This window comes from Ischnura elegans, chromosome 6, assembly GCF_921293095.1.
Source record: "Ischnura elegans chromosome 6, ioIscEleg1.1, whole genome shotgun sequence".
Classification (NCBI taxonomy): Eukaryota; Metazoa; Arthropoda; class Insecta; order Odonata; family Coenagrionidae; genus Ischnura; species Ischnura elegans.
This window is the reverse complement of record NC_060251.1, coordinates 23402698-23423594: the sequence shown is the minus strand read 5'-3', so window position 1 is coordinate 23423594 and position 20897 is coordinate 23402698.

Below are 20897 nucleotides of genomic sequence, written 5' to 3'. Positions count from 1 at the left end.
GGAGAAAATACGTATTCTATGAGAAAAATAGAGGCTAAAAACTGCGGAAATTGAAAAATAAATATATTTAACAGTCATTCGTCAGCGCGCGATGAGCGGTAGCATTATACTTAAGCAAAAAGGCATGATAATCAATGCATAAATTCGTATGAAAATACGATTGTAAAAAGTGATTTAAAAATTACGATTTTAACTGCGTTCTTAACGTATTAAAAAGGAACTGAATAGGCAATACAATGTATATGCATAAATAGTATGAATCACAAAACCGAGGTCTTAACTCAACTCTTAAAATTTAAAACAAGAGGAGAGAATTCATCAATTTCAGCTCCTCCAGGAGTCTAATTATACCCTGCTTCAGTGCGCTCTACCATATGCATATACTTCAGTCTGCCCGGAGGGTAACCGCTATTAAATGATGCAGTTCACTGCATTACTTGATGAATTCGGCAACTCCGGACGCAGCGACAATGCGAATCAATTCAGCGAGAGGATCCCATTAGCAAATAGGAAAGGCAGCGACAGCTCAGACGAGGAAGAATTTCAGTCACAGCACGCGATGGAAATGGAGGTTATTCACCCTTGCATATGGACGAAGGGACCAAGAGACCTCATGCATTACGCAGGACTTACAAAACTACGCCACGCAAAATTCGCATTACGTTGTGGAAAGGGAATACACTGGTATTCACACCTCATTTGTCCCCAGAGCACGGGCAGTGAATCGTCCTTCATTGTCTTACTCACGATTCTCCCAATAGCGTTGGCCATCAAGCAAGCGAACGTATAAATCACCGTTCTAGCTCCATCGGTCATAAATAAGTAAAATACACTTCACGGGCAGTGAACCGTGCTTAAAATTCTTCTCCCAATGCCTGGCCATAATTTAATCAGAAGCGTTCACCAGTTTCTTGCCATATGTTTAAGCAATTTAAGATTTACCAAAGCAATAGAAGGAGATATATAAATGAAAGAATCATCGAATACCTGATAATGAAGTATTAGATTTTTTCACCCCGGTATTTATACGGAGTGACTAATACATTAAACAGGACTTAAGGTTTCGCCAGGCAAATTTCGCATTACGTTGTGAAAGGTAATACGAGTGTATTCCTTTCTCATTTGTCTCCATACGCAGACGGTGAATCATCCTTGCGATTCTCCCAATAGCAGGCCATAAAGCAAGTATACGTGTCCGTCACTATTCTTACCAATTGGTCATACCTCATAAGTAAAACAGACTGAATTGTATACGTAAACAATTCAAGTCTTAACCGGTATATAGAGTGAGTAATCTGATTTAAAGGGTCGTATGCATTTATTAATATAAAGTGACCACAATAATGATGGGCGCGATAGAGACAGCAGCATTGAGGAGGCTCCTCTCCAAAAGGTTTTATGTATATTTTAATTCAATTTTTAAACTCAAAAATATGTATCCCCCGTCTGATACCTGCAACATAAAGCAATTTCAAGTCATTATTGCCACAGGAACTTGGACCTACACACGTAAAAAATAATTTTTAATAAACCTTGAGAATAAAAAGAATTTATTTTCTAAAAAGAGATAAAATTTTGTTAAAAAAAAATCTTGAAATATAACTATCTATCGCATGGAATCGACTAGAAATTAATAGCACTAAATAATGTATTCAAACCAAAACAAATTGGAGTTACTTTTTTGCTCAATGAAATACGTACTTTATAATAAGAAAATAAATCTAATTCAGACAAAAATGTAGCCAATATCCGTGATCTTACCATATCACGTATGAATAGATGGGGAATTAAGCACAGTCATCTTTATTTAAGAGTAACGGATTTCTCAACGGTCTTTTTTCAATTATTTTCAGATCATAGACCACATGACCTCAGCAATAAGTCGTAATCTTCTTGTGGTAACTACTCTTACCCTTTGGCTCACTAGCTCATTTATTCGTCACAAAAATTTTATTTTAATACTAGGCTTGAAGATAGCATGAATTCATAAAGGTTATTATTCAATTATTAGCTTTCTCATGCCACAAAAACGTAAGAAAACAACTCTTGGAAACAGCTCTTTGCAACTAGTGGATGGTGCTAAATTTACAAATAAACACTCATCCCAAATAAGATTACTGGCCCAATAGGGTGGTTTCCTATTATTTTTTTATTGCCTAAATCGAAAGATTAATTATACTCATGGAGTACATATTTCACGCTTTTAGATTTTTAAATGACGATATCTATTTGCCGCGATTAAATGAAAAGTGAACATTTTCAAGGGCGCGAAGACGCGACGGCTAAGTAAGCATGCTGGGAAAAGCCCATGTGACGTCACTCTGGTTCCGGCTGGCGCTCTGTGAGGTCACCTTGATGCGAGCCTATGAGCGCCGCTACGATGCAGGCTGCTAGCAGGTAGCAGAGGACCCTGCTAGCAGATAGCGCTTGGCTTAAATAAGGATTATTAATACCTTATCAAACGAAGGAAACTTTCCGACCATAGGCAGTTTTAACAGGTGATTATTAAGAGACGTTTCCCTCAGCTCTGTGCCTCATGCATGCATTGGTAATCTCAGACGATGTAAAACTCCTATCTACTCGTATAGAAACTAGGTCCCTGTGACGTCACGTGGAGTGGCATCGCATGGGCGCCAATCTGGCCTTTTTCAAATGCAGTTACAATTGACCATTAACATTCGTCTAAAATGGGAATTCGAAAACCAAATAATTTGTATATTATGAATACACTAATGGTGGGTAACGAATGGCAATCAATGCCTTTCGTTTTCTTTGATGAAGGAAACTACCTTATAATTATTCCTCATCCTCCCTCATCATGATGCTAGTAAATATTGCACAGACGTGCCAGCACACGTCAACCTGGATGGACTAAATGGAGTCGGAATATCTTGGCACGTAGTGAAGTTAAGACGAAAAATTTAATTACCGGAGAAATGCAAATGCCATCCCTTCACCGCCAGTACCGCAGCCTCAATTTCTGCGCAAGTTAGTGATTAAAATTGCATTCCTATCACGCCTGGCACTTCGCTCCCAGTGATCTGGAGAGAAAGAAAAAGATTTGGAACTTCCATTAACTTATATCCACTTTAACTGAGAACTGAAATTTGGAACGTGAGCTGGATAAGGTCGCCCGGAGAGCTCATCTTCCGCTCCACGGGATAGTTCGTGAATTCGAATCCATCACTAATTCATTTCTACTTTCGCTCCCTAGACGAAGAAGTCGGGAAGTAATCTTTTAATTCCGAAGAAAGGACCTGCTCGGAAAATCAATGGATGCCAATCTCCCAATTTCTCTGGACCGGAATAGAGAAAGATATGAGCGGCTGATGAACAAAAGCATGGCGCCAAGTTAATCGCTCCACGAGATTATGAAGGCTGTGACGTAAAAGCTAAGAGAGACTTTTCATACGCTTGGGTAAAAAAATAAGGAATGAGGAAAATCCGGTGAAGTCATAATTCTCAATATTCCTTCAGGCCGTTTTACACGGTACACGAAATTGCGCATCTGACGTGCGTGCGAAGGCGCAATCAAAAATTCGTCGTGTAAAGCGGTGAATTGCTGGAACACATGCGAGAATGCGTGGATGCGAGACGGCAAAATAGCCCCTGTTCCAATTTCGTTCATGCATTTGCGCAATTCCACGCTATTTTAGAAATTAATGCAGCTCTAACCTGCGCAATTCCGTGCCCCGTGTAAAACGGCCTTTTGACTAGGTGATCTCAACTAATTTGTCAATCATTATAAAGTAATAGTTACACTCTCAAAGATATTTCGATGCGAAAAATGTTCCATCATCTAAAAAAAGTTTATGCTCTGTAGAGCACGCAAAGTTTTTCATAAAATGGCGCGGAATGAAACTGTGCATGCTGATTTCGAATACGCCGCGAGAACGGAAATAAAAAGTTACAATTACTGCCATGAGGATATGGTCACCCTGTCCAGTCACCTTTTCCTCTTGGAAAAATTCGTTTTCCAGCTAAGAAGATTTTTCCTCAAAGCAATGAATTTGATTAACCAATGATATTTTTCAAATATAGTCAAAATTACGAATAGTAAATAGACCATAAACTGATTTTATGCAGGGGCTGTTACAGTCAAGATCCATTCAAAAAGGTAAACAATATTTACGGTTTTCAATTCACATAGAAACCGAGGTGTTGCCCCAAGAAAGGGGAAAATACACGTGAGTCGGGAAAACGAGAGGCCAAGAAAGACTGACTATAAAAATTACATAAAAAGTGCAACATATGCATGAAATTTCACCATGTTTTCCTCTCATTTTTCCAACATTCTTGGTCAGCAATACGTCAGCCATTTCATAGCATTAAATTTCATGGGAGACAAATTCAAATTGAAACATAATAAAATCAATGTTTTTCTCGCACCTTTTCTCATCACTAACCATTGCATTGAAAAAGATAATGAAATAACAAATTTATCATTAATCTCAAAATCTTACAAATCATTATAAAGAGCAATCTTTGGCATTAAATTGAAAAGTATATTTTAATATATATTCTCTTTCTTTCATCAGTTAAGAATATTACGTCCAACTTTTACATAATTCATGAAGCTTGTTTAATGCAATAAAATCCTCCGTCTATTACAGAATCCAGAACGACCTCAACCCCTCTATTTTTCCTCCAGACACCTACTCCGTCTCATCATTATCTCTTGCAGAAGTTTCCTCTGCACAACCCCATTCCAAGAACTCTCTCGTTCCCTTTCCTCCCTTCGACCATCCCACTTTCTCCATTCTCCTCCACACCCACATCTCCAACGCCTCCAGCTTGTTCTCATCCTCCTTCCTCGAAACTCAAACTTCCGCAAGATACAGGGGATGAACTCCATGTCAGTTTCTTCACAGTAATTCCTTCTATCTTCTGGGTATGATTCCTGCCATAGATCAATTCTATCATTCTCTTAATAGAGCTGTCTCGTTTGCTATCTCAATTCTCATTCGGACAAAACTGCTGGTGAGTATTAAGAACGGAGATTAAAATGTTAATATTATTAAAATAAGACATTGCAGTATTTCCACCGAGTTTTATTACGACACTACGCGTATTGACGTTGCAAACAACATTATCAAGTCAACTTTCACTATATCGTGCCCAACCTCATACAAGATATTAAAATGCTAAAATTCCAAAATACGAGGCGTGTTCATAAAGAAAGGGGTCGTATGCTTGCATTTAAATATTGGGGCTTCAGAACACAGTTTTGCTCCTGCAGGGCCGTCTACTAATTTATTGAGAAGCTATGGCAGCAGTTGTTTCGTTTCAGAAGTCGTTCGCTTGTCCGGGCATGCAAACAACAATGTCCGCGATAATCGTTGATCCCACCAGCTGTGAAATGCGTACTGTTATTAGCCCGGTCAAATTAGCCCAAAAAATAGGGGTACCCTTACATAAATTAGCAACAAGCTGAGAATTTACTGGAGCGTTAGGTATCTCGCTACGATCTCTTATGAAATCCTGAGAAGTCCCCACTGATCTCGTACCTACGTGCAAAAAAAATCAAAAATCAAAAAAAAGGTCAAAGGTCACAAAAATGAGTTTTTGGAATTTTTTGGCCAAACAGTTAGTTTTACGATGAAAATTGCTCAAGCCAAAATTGTAGAACAGAAATTTATGTACAAAATTCTTGTTTTGCTTTTTTCTCTCAGATTTACCATTTTGATAAAAAGCCATTCGAAAGTTAGCTGGAGCTGTCCAATAATGTTCGGAGAGCGCAACGAAATAGTCATGCACATTACGGAGAATACAGTTCGCAGAGTCCACACACGGGATCGATGGGGACTTTTCAGGATTTCAAGTGGTATTCCTAACGCTCCTTTAAATTATCAGCTTGTTGGGAATTTATGCAAGGGTCAATGTCTATTAAGCCTCACGAGCGAGGAATGTTAGACTTAAGATAAAGGTGGGTGGTGAAAAACTTGAGCAGGTTGAGCAGTTCAACTATTTAGGCAGTACGTTAGAGGAAAACGTATACAATAGTAAGGATATTAGGAAGAGAACTGCATTAGCAAAGGAGGCGTTCATGAACAGAAAGGAACTTCTGAGAGGTTCGCTATGTAAGAGTTTAAAGAAAAGGTTAGTGAAGAGTTTGATCTGGAGTGTAGCTCTACGGTGCGGAAACGTGGACTCTGAGGAAAGAAGACGAGAGAAGATTGGAGGCGTTCGAGATGTGGGTATGGAGAAGAATGGAGAGGGTGAAATGGACGCAGAGGAAAAGGAACGACGAAGTGCTGGATATGGTTGGCGAGGAGAGACAGCTTTTAGATGAGATACGGAGGAGACAGAAGGTATGGATGGAGTTAGTGCTTAGCGGTGAGGGGATGTTGAAAATGGTTAGTGAATAGTCTGATCTGGAGTGTAGCGCTTTACGGTGCAGAAACGTGGACACTTAGGAAGGAGGACGAGAGAAGACTTTCGAGAAGAAAGCATTCGAGATGTGGGTGTGGCGAAGAATGGAGAAGGTGAAGTGGACGGAGAGGAGGAGGAACGACGAAGTGATGGACATGGTGGGTGAGCAGAGGCAGCTTTTAGATGAGATACGGAGGAGACAGAAGGTATGGATGGAGGGAGTACTTAGCGGGGATGGGATGTTGAAAACAGTGCTAGAGGGAAAAATGTTAGGTAAACGAGGGAGGAGAAGGAAAAGTATAGGATTTTTAGATAAAATGAAAGGTAGTAGGTCTTATTGTGCATTGAAGAGGGAAGTACATGATGTAAGGGGAGGCTCCCGCAATTCTTCTTAAGCACTTCATGGAAACCTACCTTAATCGGTAATAATCCTAGTATGCAAAATGATTTTCGGCTGCTGAAATTCATCGGGAGTTAAGGCTACTGTATGGACCAACAGTTATGAGTGAAGGAAAGGTTAGAGACTGTTGCCATGATTTTAAAAATGAAGGAACAAATGTCCAAGACTAAGAGCGAAGTGGCAGGCCCAGTATTCAGACCGATGAAATTATTTCGCAACTGGTACAAAAACTGTGAAATGATCGTCTAATTTCCTGCGTCGAAAAGACTTGCACTAGAAACATTGGCTCGGTTGACAAAGTTTCGAAACGGAAGAGGAACTCAAGAACGGCGCAGCCAATTGGTTCAACTCTGAGGCGACGAGCTTCTATGCAGAGGGGTTAAAGAAGCTGGTGCAAAGGTACGAAAAATGCTTAGATGTGAACGGCGATTATGTAGAGAAATGAAGTAGGTTTGTAGCCAATTAAAAGTGCCAATAAAATGTGTTTCATACGAGTATATTTTTTCCTGTGACCAAACGGCGCTTACTTATGAATATGCATCGTACATTACAACGCTACGATCCTTGGCTGATTAAAGCAATCATAACGACATTAAACGTCGAAATCATCGTCGTAATGCAATACATCAATGTGGGGAAAGGTCAAGCCACATTAAGACACCGTTTCGAAAGTAAAACTATTTCGAATTGTTTTGGACCAGACTAATGAAGGATAGATTACCATGGATACCTTTGCAATGGTGCTCAGGTCTAGTGCCTGTAATTAATCGTCAAGATTGTTAAAAATGGGATTGCTGACGTAAATAAAGAAATACCTTAGTGCTAGACAATTCCACAAAGATCCATTTTATACATACAACGGTTCGGAAATAAAATCGAGCAGAAAAAAGTTTCGACCTTCATTCAAGGAGACATAATTTATAAAATACCATACTGTGAGGCCAGAGTCATCAAGCTTTAAGGCGATTCTTTTTCTCAGAATTTCAGCAATAATTACTCATAGTTAGTTGCCACCAATATTCTTACTATGCCTCACTTAATATGCTTGTTAATTCTCCTGTATACTGTCCTTGATTACTCATGGGCATCTCACATTCTTTCTTTTGATAAATAGCATTTTGCCAGCAGGTATACAAGCTAAAAAGAGACACTATCAAATTTGGAAAAAATATAACCTATAGACCATTAAAATACTTTCTATGTTAAAAAATTATTATAGGGGGCAAAATATATTACAATTGCTGTTAACAAAGCGTAAACCTCCGTACTCACATCCTTAATTGATGAAAAAGGGATTATACAAAGCACGTCTAGCCAACCGGGTAATCGACGATTGACTCGCTTTAAGTTTCATCCACCACCCGTATGAAAATCCACCTTTACATTCGTCGAAATTCAAAACAACTGCTTCACAAGTAGCGATCGTTTTCTCCGAGAGAGATCTTCCTCAACTTACACTAAAGTAATTCCTGAACCTTTTTAATGGGACTTTTTTTAACGACTGGACATAAAAATTAATGCGTACAAAGTTTCGTTTTTTTTAGATTTACGGCAAGAGAAGATTACTTCTTTCGCAGTTAATAATCTCATTTGAAGAGTTTTTATGACACTATAAAAAAGGACGAAAGAAAAAATATTTCACCGTCATGAAAGCTTAAAAAGGGTATGCAATGGGCATTAAAAAAGGGGGTAAAAAATAAAGGGGAGTAGAGTGTACAGTCTCTACTTGCCGCAGCATAGGAAGTCATTCATCAAGGAGAGGAGAACCACACGAGTAACTACAACGACATGCAAACAGGCGTGGTCTGAGGAGAAGAAAGCCAAGGAACTTTTCCTCCGTTTTTGCGAGCTCCCTCGAGAGGTAAAAGGAGTCGTTGGGAAGAGGGTAGGCAGTAGGGGGATAGGTAGTAGGGATAGGGGTCGAAGGAGAAGAGGGAGGAGTACCCGAGGAGGAAATGGAATGCATCGGCGAAGTCGATTCGTCCCACGAGTGTCCTCCGAAAAGAGAAGTATTCCACAACTTCCTCCCTCGCCGCTTCCGAAATGAAAAGGAGACATAAACACACACACACAGACGAGCGCAACTATATTCCTCCCTTTATGTATGTGCACCTGAAGGTGGGGAGGAGAAAAATGGGGATGAAAAAAAAAGAAAACTTCAGCTCGCGCAGAAAAATCATCTCCACCATTTTCCAGAGCTCACTTCATCCCTGTTCCGCTTTCCCATTGGGAATTCTAAGAACCCCACCAACACCACCAAAACAAAAGAAAACACTTGAAACAACCCGGAAAACCTCATAAACTGCTTCCCGAAGACTGAACTCGCCTCCTCATAAGCATTCCACATTGTTCATTTTGAGCATCATGACGTCTTCTGTAATGGCAAAAAAAAAACATTTCATAGGTGGAAGAAAACGAGTATGAACCAATAAATCATTAAAATCCCGCCTTAATATTAAACTAAAATAATTGCTAAGGTACTTCGGTTAATTTTTTAGCTCTATCATTACCTATCTGGGAATGACATGCATTTTTACGGAAAATTATATCTTATTCATCGGCGTATAGAAGTGAAAAATGTAGTTTTTATTTATGGCACTAAATTCCGAGCGTGTTTCATTTTTCACAACTAGAAGCAGAACAGAGCAGAAACAAGGGGCAGAGAGGAGTCGCCAAGGCAAAGTAATGCCTTATAGACGCCAAACGGTAGCCTGAAAAAAAAATCACCCTGACCGGTAATCCACGCACCTTCCAACGAGTGGAAACTCCGACCACTAATGAGGTTACTGCATAGGAGATATTTTACCCATGTGTTTCCAGCCACCGCTCCAGCTCCACCCTCTCGTTGTTTTCATTGTTAGCGGTCACAGGCATGGGAAAGATCACCTTAGAAACGCGCTAAATCCACGATTAGGGTACAAACCATGAAATAAGAGATATTATTTGCCAAAAGGGTAGATATAGATATAGGATTTTCTCTCGATCAATGAAGTGCCTGGTTAAATGCCAGGCCTAACACACAATCATACAGTTAAATATCACACCTGCCACATGATCACATCGAGGTACTTTCATGGTGAAATAGAATATAGTAAAAATTTATTTTTATGGGACAGAAATCCCATAGAATATACAACAGATTAAAAAAAGAGCTTTGTGACTCTTTTAGCATGGAAATTAAAATTATTCCAGTATATTTTTCCAATGCAAAGGTAATAAACTTGAACAAATATAATGTCACAATTCACAAAGTAAATTATGAAATTTAGTTATCTTAGGGATTAGGCACGTATAAAAACAATTTTACAGCACTCGAATTGCGTGAAGAAACAATTGAGATTTTAAAAATAAATTACAGTTTCGAATCAAATACTAATATATTTTTATTTTGAATCGGTTTAAACATATAATTACCATTCAATATGCAGCCAAGAATATTTTTCCACAAATTTTTCAAGGATTGAGAGTGAGTAATTGATGGACTGTTGTCCTACATTCAGCAACTCCGAATCGTATTCTGACTTGAACGGGCCAATTTGATATACTACTTCTCCTTCACCGTGAATATTGAATTAAACTGCAAATAGAAACAAACAACAAAAACAAACGCTATCGTCGTAATCAGCAAAAAAATGCGTCATTATATTTCACACTTTGCCGTTTCATTCTTGGTTGCAAGCGCAGAAGCCGACAATCACTCTTATTTGCTTGCTATAATTTCCTATATTTAATGAGAGACTTATCCTAACTGTTCGAGAATATCATTTACCAGAGGGGCATTTAACCTTTTCATGTCGTCGGGCCGCATTGAAAAATGGTCAATTCTGCGTGGCTGTCAAATAGTAGTTTTTTCGAGACATATTTTATTCATAAAGGCCCACGATAATAAATTAATTGAATAGAACTTACACCACTATTGAGGCTACTTAACGTGCTACAAATAATTTCCATGTGGGAAGTAAAAAACGTGGTTACATCTCAGGTCTACGTTAATAAACCCGGGTCATGCCCATATTAAAATAATAGTGAACCTAACAAAGTTTTATTTTTTTACTTCCAATATGGATAGGTTTCACAAAGTAAAGCCTGAAGTTATCAGTTATAAATTTCCATATGTTTTCAGAATGGTTCCAGCTCCTTAAACACCGTTGTGCCAATTTTTTATGGCTCCATATATTACCCTCGTACCATCTACAGTTCGTCTTTAAGGTTTCTGCATATATTTATGTACACATGCCCGGAACGGAAGGAGAGAAAAAAAGGGGATGATGGAAAAAAAAGAAAGTTTGACTTATTCGGTTCGCGCAAAAAAAAATCATCTCCACCATTTCCCAGAGTTCACTCCGTTTTCCTCCCGCTCCCTTACCCCCGCACCCCCCACCAAACGATTCGAAGCCGCATCCCGAACCCCAATCCTCCCGGAAAATCCCCCGACCCCTCGCAAACATTCATCTTTCCTTCCCCCCTACTCTACGCCTTGCCTCGAGAAAAGTTAATTCCCACACCGCCCCTTAGACGAGGAGGTGGTTGAAGGTGGCCGGGGGTTTGGAGGGGGTGGAGGGAAAGTGCTTTGGGGTAGGGGTGGTCAGTAGGGGATGTGGTCCAGCCGGAAGTACTCGAAGGGAGGCACTCGAAATGTGGAAAAACAAAACGATAAGACCTATTGCAGACACGGTCCAGGAGTATGTAAATCAACAAAAACTCTAAACCCACGAGACCATCGAAGCAATGGAATGCGGCGCGTAAGGGTACAAGTGATCAATAATTTAATACTTAAAGTAAAGGTGATGAATGTTTAGAGCTTGAACTATTTCATCCGAGAACACCACAAAATGATTTATAATAAATACCGTATTTCTCCGAATATAGTCCCCCTCTGAATATAGTCCCCCCCCCCTTAATTGTGAGGCTTTAGTTTCGGGAAAAGTAAAAAAAAATGCGATTGAATATTGTCCCCCCCTTTACTTTTACCAGTGGCATTTTAAAAAAAGGGGGACTATATTCAGACACTTGCGGTATGTCTGAAAAATACTATTATTATTTGCAAACCACATAGACTCGACAATGTGATAATGCGGCCCGCTACCATGAAAAGGTTAAAGGCTCCTCTGGTAAATTAAATTCTCAAACAGTTAAGATAGGATAAAATCACTTAGTCTCAGGGTTCACCTGATGGAAATTTTACGTCAAATAATGGGCACTTTAAATCTGCGGGACAAAGACCGAGGATTTTTCATTCAGAGAATGATAAGACTGCTCACAAAGTCATTAAAAAAATATTTAAAAAGAATGATCTTAGAGGAAAGCTTATGCTTTAAGTAGAATCCAATGCTACTAATTATCTACCAATTTTTAAATAGATAACTCGATTTCAGTCGTTCCTATGCTTACCAATGGGTGTTAAAAAGAAGAAAGATGCGTTTAATTGGTCCGTTGACACATGCGTAAAGATGGAAACGAAACGTATTCAATTATTGGGCAGAGCTATTGACACCAAGAGAAGGAAAGTATCACCTACGATTAGAAATGTTTAGAAATTTTTACAGCGAACTGGTTACATTACATTACCCCAGTTGTAAAGTCATACCCAACACAGGGTAGAGTAGCTATTAATACACGGATTTAGAATAGAACGTTGAGTATCTTAAGAAACATTGACAGGAAAGAGTGACGAAATAGTGGTTCACATAAAAATATTCAGCATAATCATACCTTTCAACCAATTGAAATCAACATATGTAAACCTCTCTCACGAAAATGTGAAAAAGAATTTAGATATGACTGTACAAAAGGATGCGTCCATCATGGCCGGGCGGTGTGGATGCAGGAGTAGGTTAAAGAGAGCAATCACGAAATGAAAGGAACTGCCGGACACGTGAAGTGCACGAGGGATTGTTATGGAGCAATAGATGTAATACATTTCCTACCATCTTCACTACCATTTGTATGATCTAAATGATGCAATTTCCGAAGTTAATCAGGACGTTCAAGCCACATTTTCCAGGGCTGTAGACAATAACTTTGTGCTTAACCCAAGAAAAACCAAGTCTATGTTACTTGGTACCTCAAAACTACTCAAACATGTGGACTATGATGTTTTGCCAAAGATTACTGTTGGTGATGCTGAAATATCTTATGCAAACTCCATTAAAAATCTTGGGGTCATATTGCTATCTAATTTTTCATGGCAAAACCATGTTCAAGCCATCAGCAATAAGATTAATATGATCCTGTTTCACCTAAAAACACATAAAAAACTTTTGCCCCATCATACCCGCAAGCAACTTGTACCCTGGCTAATATTCCCCCATGATTGATTAGATAATTAGTATATTACTACTTTTCCTCTTCTATTCTTGACCTTGTTCAATTAACTTTTTATGATGTTTCTTGGAGTTTAGGTCTAATGAAACCAAGTTATAGCCAACGTCTCGATTCATGTAAAATCATCCTCAGGGCTATGAAAGTGAAAACATGAACAATATAAAATACAAAGATAACAACGATATACAATATTTTTACATAAAAATGTTACGATCACGTTTTTTATACAGTAATATAATTTAAAGTATACACAAGAACAGAATAGAATACACAAAAAATTTTGACATACCTCTTAACTTTGTACATATTTATTGATGTTGTGTTACTATGGTATTGCCACACATAGTTACCATTAATTTTGATTGATTAAATAAAAATAAATTTTACTGAGGTTATCAATGTCTGTTTTTATATTACAACACCTAAACCTAAACTCCAAGAAACATCATATTCCCCCATGTTGATTACTGCTGTCTTGTGTATCATGACCTAACTGAAGAAATTAACACCTTGATTCAACGGCAATCAAATATGTGTGTCAAGTTCATATGATGTCAAGTCAAGTCAAGATGTACATACATCCTCTTATTTTTCTAAGCTAGAATGGCTGAAAGCTAAAACCAGGAGGGAATACAGGCTTGCCTCCTTTTTGTTTAAACTTTTCAACTGTAAACAGCCTGAATATATCTGCAATTTTTCAGTCTAAAGAGGAAAATCGAAGTGTTGCAACTGGAATGTCACCAGATTTTTTAATTGTTCCACAACGTTTAATAAATCCTTTTCTGTTGTTGAGGCAAGAATTTGGAATAGTTCTCCAGAACTGATTAAAAACTCAAAATCGTTGCTTCCTTTCAAAAATAACCTTTTCAATAAAATGCTATCACATGATAAAAATTAATTTTACCAACATGCTAGTATTTTCTGTTACAATAATTATATCATTTATTGTATGTATCCAATTTTTCTGTGTACTCGAGCTCTGGTACTAATGTATACCTTAGTATGCTCTTAGTGGACCAAGAGTCCAAGAACAATAAACATTTCTTTATCTTATTTTGATCACAAGCAGCAGAACGGTGAACGCAAGTTGGCCATTCGATTTTTAAGTTCAACGTTTCAACCTCTCTACTCGTATATCATACTTAATGGGTTGAAACTATTCACTCTTATCCCCCTCCACTTAACTTCTTGGATCGAAATTTAACCATGAGCAGCGGAGTTTCGCTTAATTTAGTTTCGTTCCCGGGAGTAAAGTTTCTAACTCCAAAACTAAACTAAACTCCATGGTGATTTTAATTTCGTGCAGGAACGAAACTAAACCCAGGCCTCGTATTTTCGTTTCGCTACGGGCCGAAACAATACATTTTCCTTTGGTTTCAATTGCCATCCCTGATCTGAAGGGTGTAACATGTACAATACAGACGCCCGATATTTACTCTAAATCTCGAAATAGCTGTTCAAGAAGTATGAATAAATATGGTACAAACAAACTATTAGATAGCTACTGGTAATCGTTGAACATGCAATAGTAATTGGATTGTCTTACTAGGCGAAGTTCTATTCTCAAAAATATATTTACGTCGTACTTTGAAGCCATTCCCTTAAAAAACACTAAACGCCTTCCAATGAAATAAATACATGTTTAAGAATTACCTTTCTACCGGACCCCAATAACGCCTCGCATCACTTTTTCTTGTCTTCTACAAATTTTCTCCAAAAGTTATACCTCGTAACATTCGACTTAAGTGATGTATATAACAAGAACTATTCTATAATTACTGGCATTTCCACTATTATTATTACTTAAGAAGATTTCCTGGAGCCTGCTCTTCCATCATCTAATACACCATGCTCTATAGCAGACCATCTGCAAGATCTCCAATTAAATTAAAACACTAAACCCCTTTCATAATCCGTTTCTTACTCAGAAGCACCCACTTTGCTAACGTAATTATGCATCAATTTCCCACCAACGTGCTTTCCAAAATAGTTAAATTACTCCACTTGCCCTAAATTCTAGGCAGCTATTTAAAGTTTGAACCTCTCGTTATTTGCTATCTTAGTTTCCTTGGAGTTTCCACTTCTGCTAGCGAAACTGTTGACATCAACAAACAACAAGACGCGGTAGCACCGGATATTTTGGTCAACGTAGGTTTGCATGGAGTAATGAAAACGTGTTCTAGCAGTCTCCCCTGCCTTCATGGACATACCTCTCAAATTCATAATTAGGCCTACTCCCTTTCGATCTATCTAAAAATCCTATTCTTTTCCTTCCCCTCCCTCGTTTCCCTAACATTCTACCCTCTAACACCATTTTCAACATTTCCTTCCAGCCAAGTACTCGCTCCATCCATACATTCCGTCTCCTCCGTATCTCATCTAAAAGCTGCCTCTCCTCGCCAACCATATCCAGCACTTCAACGTTCTTCTAACTCTCCGTCCTCTTCACCCTCTTCATTTTCCTCCACATGCAAATCTCGAATGCCTTGAGTCTTCTCTCGTCCTCCTTCCCAAGTGTCCACGTTTCCTCACCCTTTAGCGCTACACTCCAAATCAGGCTCTTCACTAACCTTTTCTTTAAACACCTAGATAACGATCATCTCATAAGCTCCTTCCTGTTCATGAACGCCTCTCTTGATAAGGCCTCTCCTGTTCATGAACGCCTCTCTTGAGTTTCTCTTCCTGATTTCCATAATACGGTATCTTTTTTCTTCAAATTATCATTAGTCAACAATCCGCAGCTCCACATTCTTCTCGCCTGTCCGCTAGCCATTTCATAGCGACACATTTCTTCTCTTCTACATCCTTTAAAACCTGTCCTATTTAACTTCCCGAGGCTTTGAGCGCTGATGCGACGCAGGATGCTAGCAAGTAGCAGAGTACCTTACTAGCAGGTAGCGCTTGGATTATAATAATAATAATAATAAATTTATTAACCTTCAATTTTACAAGGCAAGTCAATAGTAATGATCAAGTACATAAAAGGTAATAGTCAAGTACATAAAGTCAGTAAAGGATATATACAAGTCAGTACACTATGGTGTACACCAAGGCACAATAAACATTACAATCGAAATACAATATTAAAGTATAAAATTGACATATTATATTATACAAATATTTGGATTCGAAATCCTGTGGTTTATAATTATACCTATAATGTGAAGGCATTTTTGCCATTTATGAATTCATTTAGTGAATAAAAAGCCTTTTTACAAAGAATTTGTTTAATCAGAGAAGAGAATTTCTTATTATCTTCCATTGTTTTCATTGTCTGTGGTACCTTATTGAAATACTGAATTCCTGTGTAGAGTATACTTTTTTCATAAAATGCTTTTTTGTGGAATATAATATTAAAATAATTAGGATGTCTGGTTTGGTATTTGTGACAACTCAAATGTGGTGTATACAGATGAGGGTTATTTTTAACAAATATAATTATGTTAAGTATGTAAATACAGGGAAGAGTTAGAATTCTATCTTTGATGAAATAATTATTGCAAGATTCACATGACTTCAGGTCATTTAAGACCCGTATAGCTCTTTTCTGGATCCTGAATTTTCTGGATTATTAATACCTTATCAAACGAAGAAAACTTTCCAACCATAAGCAGTTTTCTTAGGTGATTATTAAGAGACGTTTCCCTCAGCTCTGTGCCTCATGCATGCATTGGCAAACTCAGACGATGTAAAACTCCTATCTACTCGTTTGGAAACTAGGTCCCTGTGACGTCACGTGGAGTGGCATCGCATGGGCGCCAATCTGGCCTTTTTCAAATGAGGATAAAATTGACCATTGCCATTCGTCTAAACTGGGATTTCTAAAACAAAAAAAATGTATATTATGAATACACTAATGGTGGGTAACGAATCGCAATCCATGCCTTTCGTTTTCTTTGATGAAGGAAACTACCCTCTTGCTGTATCTGCTCAAACTTCTGCCCACCTACTTCTACCTTGAGTTTCACTCTCCAAACTATCTATATAACCTGATATGAAACGGATTCCAGAGAAAATGAGAGGCGAAGGATTCTAGCCGAGGATCAAGTGTATGAGGCAAGGAGATATCCGAAGTTTGGAGGAGAAGAAAGAGAAACGTAGAAGAGCGAACGAAGAGGGAGGAGAAATGAATAAAGAAGGAGAGAGAAGGAGAGCACACACGACAACCCATATCACTTAAAAAGGTTTCTACCAATTGTTCCCGAGTTTTCTCCAGTCGAGAGGAGAGCCCGCACTTTACCTCTTCCGTGGCGAGACGGCAGAGAAACAAAAGAAAGGAGCCGGGGCGAAGAAAACGGTGAGTGGTGGGTGGGTGGGATGATTGTGGGCTGAGGCAAACTCTCTCTCCGCTCCGAGGGTGGCTTTGGGATGTGGACAGGTGGAGAGAGGGGAGGGAAAGGGAGGGGGGGAATGTGTGGAATGGAGGGGAGGGGGGAACGAAAAAAAGTAAGAAAAGACGCTCCATGAATCATTCCTCTCGCAAGAGGATTCAATTTCCTCCTGGATCCCCCTCTCCTGATCCTCCTCCTCCCACCAAACAAACTCTTTCCACTCTACTCTGACAACGTATGGGAACGGGAGAATCTAACCCCCCCCCCCCCTCCAACCTTCTTTCCCCGACACCCTAGACATCACACACCACAGATACTTGTTTGAGAGTGTATGTGTGTGTGAGGCCCCACGCAGACAATGAACGAAAAACTCTTCCTCTTCCTCCACTTCTTTCCTCAAAAACCTTACTCCCTCCTCAACTCCGAAAACCCATGGAATCCCACATCCCGGGCGGAGGGAAAGAAAGCTACTACTTCACGGGGTGAGGAAGGGGAACGCTCGCAGCGTGCCACCACGTTTGACGGGCAGCCAGGCAACTACCGCAGAAAGGCGCAAACATGGATACACACAAGGGAGATACTCTCATCCTCCGCTCCTGTTCAAGAAGATCCAGAGAGATCCTTGCGAATCGATGGAGGCAGCGTGGATTGAGAAGAAGTGGAAGGCAAGGCGATCTCATGGCTGTAAATCGATATTTTTATTCCAAAATAAAATACGTCAATACGCATTGCAAATGGGAAAAGCTATCTCATCAATGGTTTTATATAATTTATTTATTTATTTAAACCAGTCCAAAAACAGCACGAGGCCAATTACAGAGGACTACAATAACAGGAGAAACATTTTAATAGTATTAACACTTTGAGTGCCATGGATGTAATATTACGTCCTGTTAATCTTTCTGAAGATTGCCATGGACGTAATATTACGTCTTTCTATTTCATTGGCTTTGTAAGCGTGAAGCCATAATATTTCGCCTGTGGTATTTTTCCAGTTTACTGCTTAGTACATCTACATCTACATAATACCCTGCGAGCCACCTCTAGGGTGTTTGGCAGGGGGTGATCAATCACCAGCATGCAGCATGCATTGGACTCCCACATTCACACCGCACCGTCCCAAAAACGTCAAGTATACTAAAAAATTATACTACTATATGCTGTTAGAAATAATAATAAAATTGAGAAACATGCAATAAGTTTTACATAGGTTAGTTGGCTACACTAAAAGTCATGCAATCTATCCATGAGTTCCATCGCTGCCGTTATAATCTCTTATTGATCGTGGAAAAAATGACATTCTGTACCTGTCTGTTCTACAATCTATCTCTCTTATTGTATTTATATGATCTGATCTTCCGTAGTATGTTGGCGTCCGTAAGTTATGGTTAACTTCGTTAGAAAAGACTCTGCTCTTGAATTTATCTAAAAGGTTTAGTCTATTTTTCAATCTACGGTCCGACAGAGATTCCCATCCGAGTTTATCTAAGAGGTCAGTTACACTAACAAGACTATCGTAACGACCTTTCACATACCTGGCAGCTCTTCTTTGCACGCGTTCTAACTCTGTTATTAAGCCTTTTTCATGAGGGTACCAAACACTGGCAGCGTATTCCAAATGTGGCCTAACGAGGGAAAAGTAGCTAATTTCTCTCACTTTGTCGTCACACTTTCCTAATATTCTTTTAACAGAACCCATTTTACGATTAGCTTGACCGGTTATTTCTCGGATATGTTTATTCCACGATAGATCATTATTGAGTCTAACTCCTAGATATTTCACGGATTCAACAGTCTCTGATTGGGTACCCCGAATTAGATAGCTACGTTGTAGGGAGTTATTCTTCTTCCAGAAATTCATTACGACGCATTTTTTCAAATTTAATTCTAACTGCCATGCATCGCACCACGACTGGATAGGAGCAAAGTCATTCGTAAGTTCATCTATATCTTTGCTGGAACGGATTTCTCTGTAAACTACAGCGTCGTTTGCAAATAATCGTAACTTACTGAGTACTACTTCGCCAATGTCGTTTATATAAAGAAGGAATAGGAGTGGGCCTATGACACTACCCTGAGGGACGCCAGAAGTGACTCTAACCTCATTAGAGACTGCACCGTCTAATACTACTCTTTGGACGCGGTCGCTCAAAAATTCTCTTATCCAGGAAATGACATCTTAGTAGTTCTGCTTTTTTCAAAAAACAACTGCTCGATGGAAAAAGAGTTCACTTAATGTCTTGAGGACGAAAAGTCCTCTGTAGCTACCGGCATCCTATCTTAGGCCACTTTGTGTGAAAATTCTTTGGGCCAACGAACCGCTCGTTGAGGGTGCAGTGACTCTTTTTGTCATCAAGGATTTATAATTCTTTGCTTGGAACAATGATTTTTTACGATTTCCATGCTTTAAATACTTCAAATTGAGCGTAATAAAAAATTATTATGCATGTTATGGCGGTACATCATATGTTGCAACTTTTTTATTTTTCAAAAACAGTAGGTTTTCATTGTTAAATTATATATTTAAAAACTAGCAATAAATGTTATTCAACTCATTCACAACGAAGAGCAAAGTCTACTTTCATTGAAATACACATCGATATAAATACATTTTTTATGCTGATGTTTTAAAAAATGTACGAATTTAGTAAAAATGGCTGCGTTTTTCAGTAGGGCTACCAAATTAGCAGCCGGCACTCAAAGTGTTAAGCAACCTAACAAATGAAGAACAAAAAATATTCAACAGTATTTACAAATAAATAACAAAGATTAGTAAATTTCATCGGGCGGTGCGAGGAATAGGGGGAAAATTACGATAGTGATGGTGCAAGATTGATGAGGGATGAAAAAAAGGATCAAAATTTGGAACACATTTGGCATAGGAGTTAATGGAAGAAGGAAGTCTGAATAGAAAAGAACGTTTAGAGACAGAAAGGCGGGGGGTGAAACAATGCAATAGGTCACTCGACCTCGTCGTGCGTGAAGGATCACGAAGCGGAAAAAAAGAAAGAAGGTCAGATGATCTGTATTTGCCATTAATGATATTTAAGAAGAGTCTCCGGTCATTGAGGATACGGCGATCAGCTAAAGTTGCAATGCCAAGAGAGGATCTAATCTTATTGAGGGAGAAGTTACGAAAAGGCAAGTGGAGGTAGGGGACAATAGAATGGGAAAAATTTAACGGGCGTTCTAGGATCTTTAATGAACAAGGTGGGGCCGTGGACTAGATTTGGCTGCAGTGTTCTAGGAACCGGAGAGACACAGAAAAGGAAGAAGGTGCGTAGAGCAATTAAATCCAACACCTCACTGTGGCGATATATCATGCCCACCAAAGACATAGCGCGGGTGGAAATGGATTATATGTGCTCACGGAAGAGCAGCTTAGAGTCAAAAATAGCCCTATATACCGTGTACCGGTCCTGGTGTTTCCTAATGAATACTATAATTATCATTAAAGTATTATACCGATT